The sequence below is a fragment of the Podarcis erhardii genome, assembly GCF_964252035.2.
Source record: "Podarcis erhardii genome assembly, chromosome: 7".
Taxonomy (NCBI): Eukaryota; Metazoa; Chordata; class Lepidosauria; order Squamata; family Lacertidae; genus Podarcis; species Podarcis erhardii.
Genome location: NC_138511.1, coordinates 23,652,407 through 23,660,076, shown reverse-complemented (window position 1 = coordinate 23,660,076; position 7,670 = coordinate 23,652,407).

Genomic DNA, 7,670 nt, shown 5'->3' with positions numbered 1-7,670 from the left:
ACCACAGACCCTCCTGCCCATTTCGGAGGAGGAGGAGCCCCAGTGAGGAGTGAAAAAGTCCCAAAGGAGGGAATGCTGTTTCAGTTCGCAGCTGGGAGAACACTTTGCACAGCGTTTAATTCCCCCATCACTCACACTCAGTTGAGGTCACCTCACTGCATGGTTTAGAAAGAGATGGATTCCCTGCCCTAGTCACAGCTGCTCACCCCATAAAGAGGGAATCATAACACATTCCTATACCTGGGGATGGGGGTTTACCTGGGTTCAGTTTCTTAATTGCACCGCTTGTTTTCAGTTAATGCTTCTGTCCGACTCCTCCTGCTGCTCTTGAGTCAGTGTTCGAGATTCCAGGTTTCGTTAAGGTTAAATTTACAAGGAAGAAACAGGTAAAAGCGATGTCACTGCCTGCTGTTGTTGCCGAAAACATGAAGTATTATCTTGGTGTAGATTGATCACTGGCATGTTAAATTACTACATGCAAGGAGCATTTTTTTAAAAAAGTGAGGCATGCATCCTTCTGTATCCATATGATTCTCCCACCTCCCCAACACTGATGTTTGGCTTTAATCAGTGATGGGAAAAGAGGGGCTTCCTTGTGCTTACACACTGCCTCATTACCCTAAAAATGCTGCCAAAACCCCTAACGGTTAGTTCAGAAAAGAAGGCTGAGATATATGTGCAATATACAGTACAGGCACCTCTGTTGCTTCAAAGAGTGTGTTCATCCACACCAGCCTGGCCTCTGTGTCTCAAATAACCATGCTCTGTCGAGGGAAATGTATTTTTCATTCACTGTGTTCAGGTGTTAATGGAGGTAGACTTTTGTACATGGTGTGTATTAGCTATGTGGGTGGCACTGAAACACCGTGTTCCCCTTACAATTGTATCATAATTCCTCCGACCCCAACTGCTGAAGCAATTAACTCCCGATTCTGTGAAAGGTTGCTTTCTAGAGTGCAAATGTCATGATCCCTGTTTTCTGCAAGTGCATTCAATGGTTGAACTAGAAAACTAGACCCAAAGTGATTATGTACTTGGAAAGGTATGTAGTTAACCACACTGGTCACGATTGCTCTAGGCCTCCTAGCCTGCAGCACAACTTGGTCCTGCTTTTAAACCAAACTAAACTTTGCACCAAAAATGGAGAACAATAAAGAAAAGGTGTTTTAAACAATGAAGGCCAGGCATAGGCAAACTCGGCCCTCCAGATGTTTTGGGACTACAACTCCCATCATCCCTGACCACTGGTCCTGTTAGCTAGGGATGATGGGAGTTGTAGTCCCAAAACATCTGGAGGGCCGAGTTTGCTTATGCCTGATGAAGGCAATACTTTTGTACTGGAAATGTTCGTGAGGATAGGACTTTCATCTTTAGACTGGCTGTCTTAAAAGACATTTCATTTTATACAGCAAGACCAGCTGTTCAATGCTTTGGCTTTTGGGCTTATTGTAATACAAAGAATTCCCCCCACCCAAATAAGGATATCCTCAATTTTGACTTATACCCACACTATTTCCAAGCAGTTCAACGATTTTTCTTTTTGAGGCATCTAATCATAGCCTGCATTTTTATCAAAGCTTATATTTCGATCAGGGCCTGTATTTTAAAATGAGCTTAAAAATTCACAAATGTTTCATGCCAGGCAGAAGACCAGCTGCCTAAGTACTTTGGCAAGATGTTTATCCTCCTGGACAAGGGGGCCCCCTGATTTATAGCAGAAAACAATTCTCAAAGTCGTAAAAAGGGAATTACAGGCTGAGAGCCAAGGTTACACTGACCCTACATATTACAGAATATAAAAAAGCAGAGAAAAACATAATTAAGAGTTGATAAATAGTAAAATAAAACCATGTGCCTCCCATTAAACTTGAGCCATATTTTCCTAAGGTTAAAAGGTCAAGAGCAAATGGAAAAAAGCATCTGGCTGGCAGAAAGGGAGGGAGTATTTTGGGAAGTCTTTTTCTAAAGTTGTTTCTTTCTTAAACTGAGATCCTTTTAAGATTTCTTTTCCTTTTAATAGGTTATTTATGTTATGTATTAAATATATTGGCTTAAATGTAATTATGCAAAGGATTTAGAAACTAAGAAATGTTAAATCCTTATGCTAGATTCTTATTTCATATAGTTGTATGAGTTGTAACTATCCTGAAATTAAGTCAGCCACCAGCCCAGCCCCCCTGCCAAGCAGGAAACATCATTAGAGCACACATATGGTTGTCAGGCCTTTGTTTAAAGACCTTCAAAAGAAGGAGATCTTTCAATGATGATGTGAACTCAAGATCCTTGACATCTGTTTAAGATAAAAATTTAAAACTAATATCCATCTGTTTTGGAGGGCAATAGGGCAAGGAGGGCAAGAGGTGAGCTGGTAATTAAGGTTCCTTGTTGAGACAAATGTAAGATATATGACTACTTATTTGTCATTTATAGATAGAAGAATATATAGCTTTTTATTTTCCATAAAAGGCAAAAGGAAATGGGTGTATCTTTTGTGATTGGTTCTAGCAAACAGCCAATAGGAATTTCAACCAGGCTGATTGGACAGAGGCAGCCACAGGAGGAGCAAGGGGGCTGGGTTAAGGAAATATAAGTGCTGGCCATAATGGCAGGAGGCAGGCCAGAGCTTGGTAACCATATACCACTGTGCCTCTCATTTATTTGTCTGACAAATAAATTATTATTTTAATTTCTCTATTGCTGCGTTGAATATTTCATTCCAGCTAAGCGTTAACCACAAGCAGGGTGCTACATTTTAAAACATAACAGACTTCAGAAGAATCCTCCAACTATTGCTGCAATTCTACCAGCTATGTCTTGGTTTGCGACCAGTTTGTTATGATGATCTTCTAATAATTTTACATGACTCTCAAAGGTCAGTTGCTGAACTGCATGGGCTGGTCCAATACTTGGCAGTTACATATTTTTCAGGAATATGTGTGTGCAAAAACTGACATAATAATGCAAAGCATCAACTGCTCACAGATGGGTGGCAAGTATGCATGTCTGCAGTGATTTTTCATGAAATGAAAAGCTGAAAGGGGAAAGAAGGCAAATTTCTCAGCAAAAAAATGGGCCTGTAACGTTTCATCTCATATCTCAGATTCTGCAAATGGACTATGCAACATCCACAAAATATAGTTCCTCTTGTTTATGTAAATGGATTATCAAACTGAATGGCCAAAGCTTTCTCTGATGAAGAGTGGTAATATCTATGTTTACGCATGGTAGCTAATGACCTTAATATTCTTACTTTTAATGTCAGGGGGCTGAGGGACACAGTTAAGAGCTCTGATTTCTTATGAGCTCAGAGACAGTCATCTTTTTACATTATGGCTTTGAGATGACTGAAACTATGGACTTAATTGATATTTGGAGAACAAGGAACCCTCTTGAGAGAGAGGGAACTTTTTTCTCTGAAGCAAAAATGACATGGACAAGAATTGACCAAATTTGGGTAACTAGTAGTATGGCGCCAAGGATAAAAAAAGTAGAAATCTGCCCAAAGACTTGCTCCGACCATAACGCGGTGAAGATGGAGATGAAACTAACATCAACTGGATCCTTTAGATGGAGAATGAATGACACCCTATTCAGAGATGAAGAGATCTATAAGAAGGCCCAAAAAACACTGAAAGATTACTATGAGATAAATTTAAGAACAGAAACGGAAAAAAGAATAATTTGGGGCGCAAGCAAGGCCGTGATGCGAGGTTTCCTAATACAACAGAATTCTATAAAGAGGAAAAAACAGAATGAGAGGAAAGAAATTTTTTTGGAAAAGATGAAAGAAGGTGAAAAGAAATTGAGGTCTAAACCAAAGTCTCATGAGATTTTGAGAGAAATAAAGTATTATCAGAAGCAATATATGGAACTGATGAATCAAGAGACAGAATGGAAAATAAAGCAAATGAGACAAAAGACATTTGAATCGGCGGATAAATGTGGGAAACTTCTATCATGGCAACTGAAAAAGAGGAAAAAATGAACACTGTGACAAGTTTAGAAGTGGACGGAAAAATCATCTCCAAACCAAACGAGATAAGTAATTGTTTTCAAAGTTTTTTTAGGAAATTATATGCACAAGGGCCAATTAACGAACAAGAAGTAGAAGAATTTATTAAGAAGCATGGACTGCCAAAAATTTCAGAGCAAAGTAAAACGATCTTGAATGAGAAAATAACAGGACAAGAGATAGAGGGTGCCATCCAGAATATGCAATTGGGAAAATCTCCAGGACCAGATGGTTTGACCGCCAGATATTATAAAGCGCTGAAGGAATGGCTAATACAACCATTGAAAGAAGTTTGTAATGAAATTTTAGAGGCGGAAAAGGCACCCGAATCGTGGAAAGAAGCTTTCATCTCACTTATACCGAAAACTGAGAATGAAAAGAACCAGGTTAAAAACTACCGCCCCATATCATTACTTAATGTGGATTACAAAATTTTTGCAGACATTTTGGCAAAAAGATTAAAGAGAGTGTTGTTAGGGGAGATTCATAAAGACCAAGCTGGCTTTCTTCCGGGGAGACATATATCAGATAATGTGAGGAACATTATAGATATTTTGGAAATGTTAGAAGTGGACATTAATAGGAAGGCTGTTTTAATTTTTGTGGACGCGGAGAAAGCTTTTGACAATATTTGCTGGAGTTTTATGAAGAAAAATCTCCAAGGAATGGGGGTAGGCCAAGGTTTCGAAAATGGTATAGGTGCGATATATTCTAAACAAAGAGCAAAGTTAATTGTAAATAATGTGGTTACAGAAGAAATATCTATAGAAAAAGGTACACGACAAGGATGGCCAATATCCCCTTTACTTTTTATATCAGTCCTGGAGGTTTTGTTAAATATGATTAGAGGGGACCAGCTGGTTAAAGGAGTTCAGGTCGGAGCTAGACATTACAAATTAAGGGCATTTGCAGATGACCTAGTATTGACTTTGCAACAGCCAGACACTAGTACCAAAAGAGTATTAGAACTAATTGAGATATTTGGTCAAGTGGCAGGATTTAAATTGAACAAACAGAAGACGAAAGTGTTGGAGAAAAATCTTACAATGGCTGAAAAAGAGAAGTTTCAGAGTGAAACAGGTTTAGTGATAACGAAAAAAGTGAAATACCTGGGGGTAAATCTAACATCTAAGAATGTGAATTTATTTAAGGACAATTATGATAAATGCTGGACAGAGGTAAAGAAAGATCTAGATATATGGTCAAGGCTGAGACTCTCCTTGTTAGGCCGAATTGCTGTTATTAAGATGAATGTGTTGCCTAGAATGTTATTTTTATTCCAAATGTTGCAGATTTTGGACAAGATGGACTGTTTCAAGAAGTGGCAGAAAGACATATCTAAATTTGTCTGGCAGGGCAAAAAGCCCAGAATAAAATATAAGATCTTAACTGATGCAAAAGAAAGAGGGGGGGTTTGCCCTGCCGGACTTAAGACTCTATTATGAATCGGCAGCTTTCTGCTGGTTGAAACAATGGCTGCTTCTTGAGAATACAGACATTTTGGATTTGGAAGCGTTTGATAGTAGATTTGGTTGGCATGCATATATATGGTATGACAAGGTAAAAGTACATAAGGGCTTTAAAAATCATATTGTTAGAAAAGCATTATACAATGTTTGGATGCGGTATAAAGATTTGTTAGAAAGTAAAACTCCCAGGTGGTTGTCACCAATGGAAGCTAAAGAGGTGAAAAAGCTTAATATGGAGTCTAAATGGCCAAAATATTGTGAAATTTTAGAACAAGATGGTGAAAAAGTTAAATTACAGAGTTATGAGAAATTAAAGTCTAAAGTACGAGACTGGTTGCATTATCATCAGATAAATGAGGTATTTAAACAGGACAGGAAAATAGGCTTCCAGAAGGAGAGGTCCAAACTAGAAACAGAATTGTTAGAACCCAATACTAAGAACTTGTCAAGAATGTATAATTTGCTGTTGAAATGGAATACACAGGATGAAACGGTGAAATCAGCTATGATTAAATGGGCACAAGACATCGGTCATGACATTATGTTTGCTGACTGGGAACAGTTATGGACCACCGGTGTTAAATTTACGGCATGTAATGCCTTAAAAGAAAACATAATGAAAATGATTTATAGGTGGTACATGACCCCAGCCAAGCTTGCAAAAATTTACCACCTGCCCAATAATAAATGCTGGAAGTGTAATGAGACTGAAGGTACTTTTTATCACCTTTGGTGGACCTGCCCGAGGATTAAGGCCTTTTGGGAAATGATCTATAATGAAATTAAGAAAGTCCTAAAGTGGACTTTTTCTAAGAAACCTGAGGCTTTTCTCCTGGGTATGGTCGGCCAGTTGGTGTCAAAGAAGGATAGGACGTTTTTTATGTATGCGACTACAGCAGCAAGAATTCTTCTCGCAAAGTATTGGAAGACACAAGAACTATCTACTCTGGAAGAATGGCAGACGAAGGTGATTGAATATATGGGACTGGCAGAGATGACCGGCAGAATTCGTGACCAGGGGAAAGAGACAGTGGAAGAAGACTGGAAGAAATTCAAGATATATCTTAAAAATTATTGTAAAATTGAGGAGTGCTAGACGTCAGGGAATAAGAAATAGAGAATTGCAGCTGTAACTAATAAGTTAAAGAAAAAGGATTGTAATGAAAGTGAATTAAATAATTAATTATTGAGAGTTGCTAAAGAAATGTAAAAAATAAGGATGCAGTAAAAGGGAGGTACGGGGAAGTCGGAGAAATAAGGTGTATGAAAACAAGATAACGGAATTATACATGTTTATATGTTTGTATGTTTTTAGTTTGTTTATTGTTTGTTTTAATTATGTGTTTGGAAAACAAATAAAAATTTATTTTTATAAAAAAAAACAAAATATGATAAAAACAAATAAAATAAAACCTACATACAGCAACAGTGTTTTGTGTTGTGTAGGCTCCTATGATGTAAGTAATGGGCCCCGCCAGCTAGCCTGCTCCCTAAAATATCACTGGTTTGCTCATTTCTATATATAGGGTGCCTAAATTAGGTCCATAAGTTACCATATAACATATATTCAACACAAAAAAACAGCGACAATTTGTTGTTGACAAAGGACAGCTGGACATATAAAGGGCCCCATTACCTTCAGTAGCTTAGGGCCTCATCAAACCTAAATCTGGTCCTGGTAATGAATATATTGCTGTGGGTTCAAGCCACACAAGAGCAGTAACCATAAATCTAAACCGTATCATTCATCAAGTGTAAATGAGACTCAGAACCTGTGGATTATGATTTGTCCAAGCAGTGGGTCAGGACCTTGCCATTGCTGATAGATAATCAATGACTGAAGCAGCCCATATTCCAATGATCTTCTGAACAAGAATTTCCTGAACCCTTAAAGCACATCCTCCAGGATGTTTTGGATCTTTGATTACAGTGGTACCTTGGGTTAGGAACTTAATTTGTTCTGGAGGTCTGTTCTTAACCTGAAGACCACTTTAGCTAATGGGGCCTCCTGCTGCTGCCGCCGCCGTGTGATATCTATTCTCATCCTGAGGCAAAATTCTTAACCTGAGGTACTATTTCTGGGTTAGGGAAGTCTGTAACCTGAAGCGTATTGTCAGGTATGTTACCTGAAGCATATGTAACCCGAGGTACCAGTGTACAGGCTGAGAGCAAAGCAAGCAGAAAGTTCT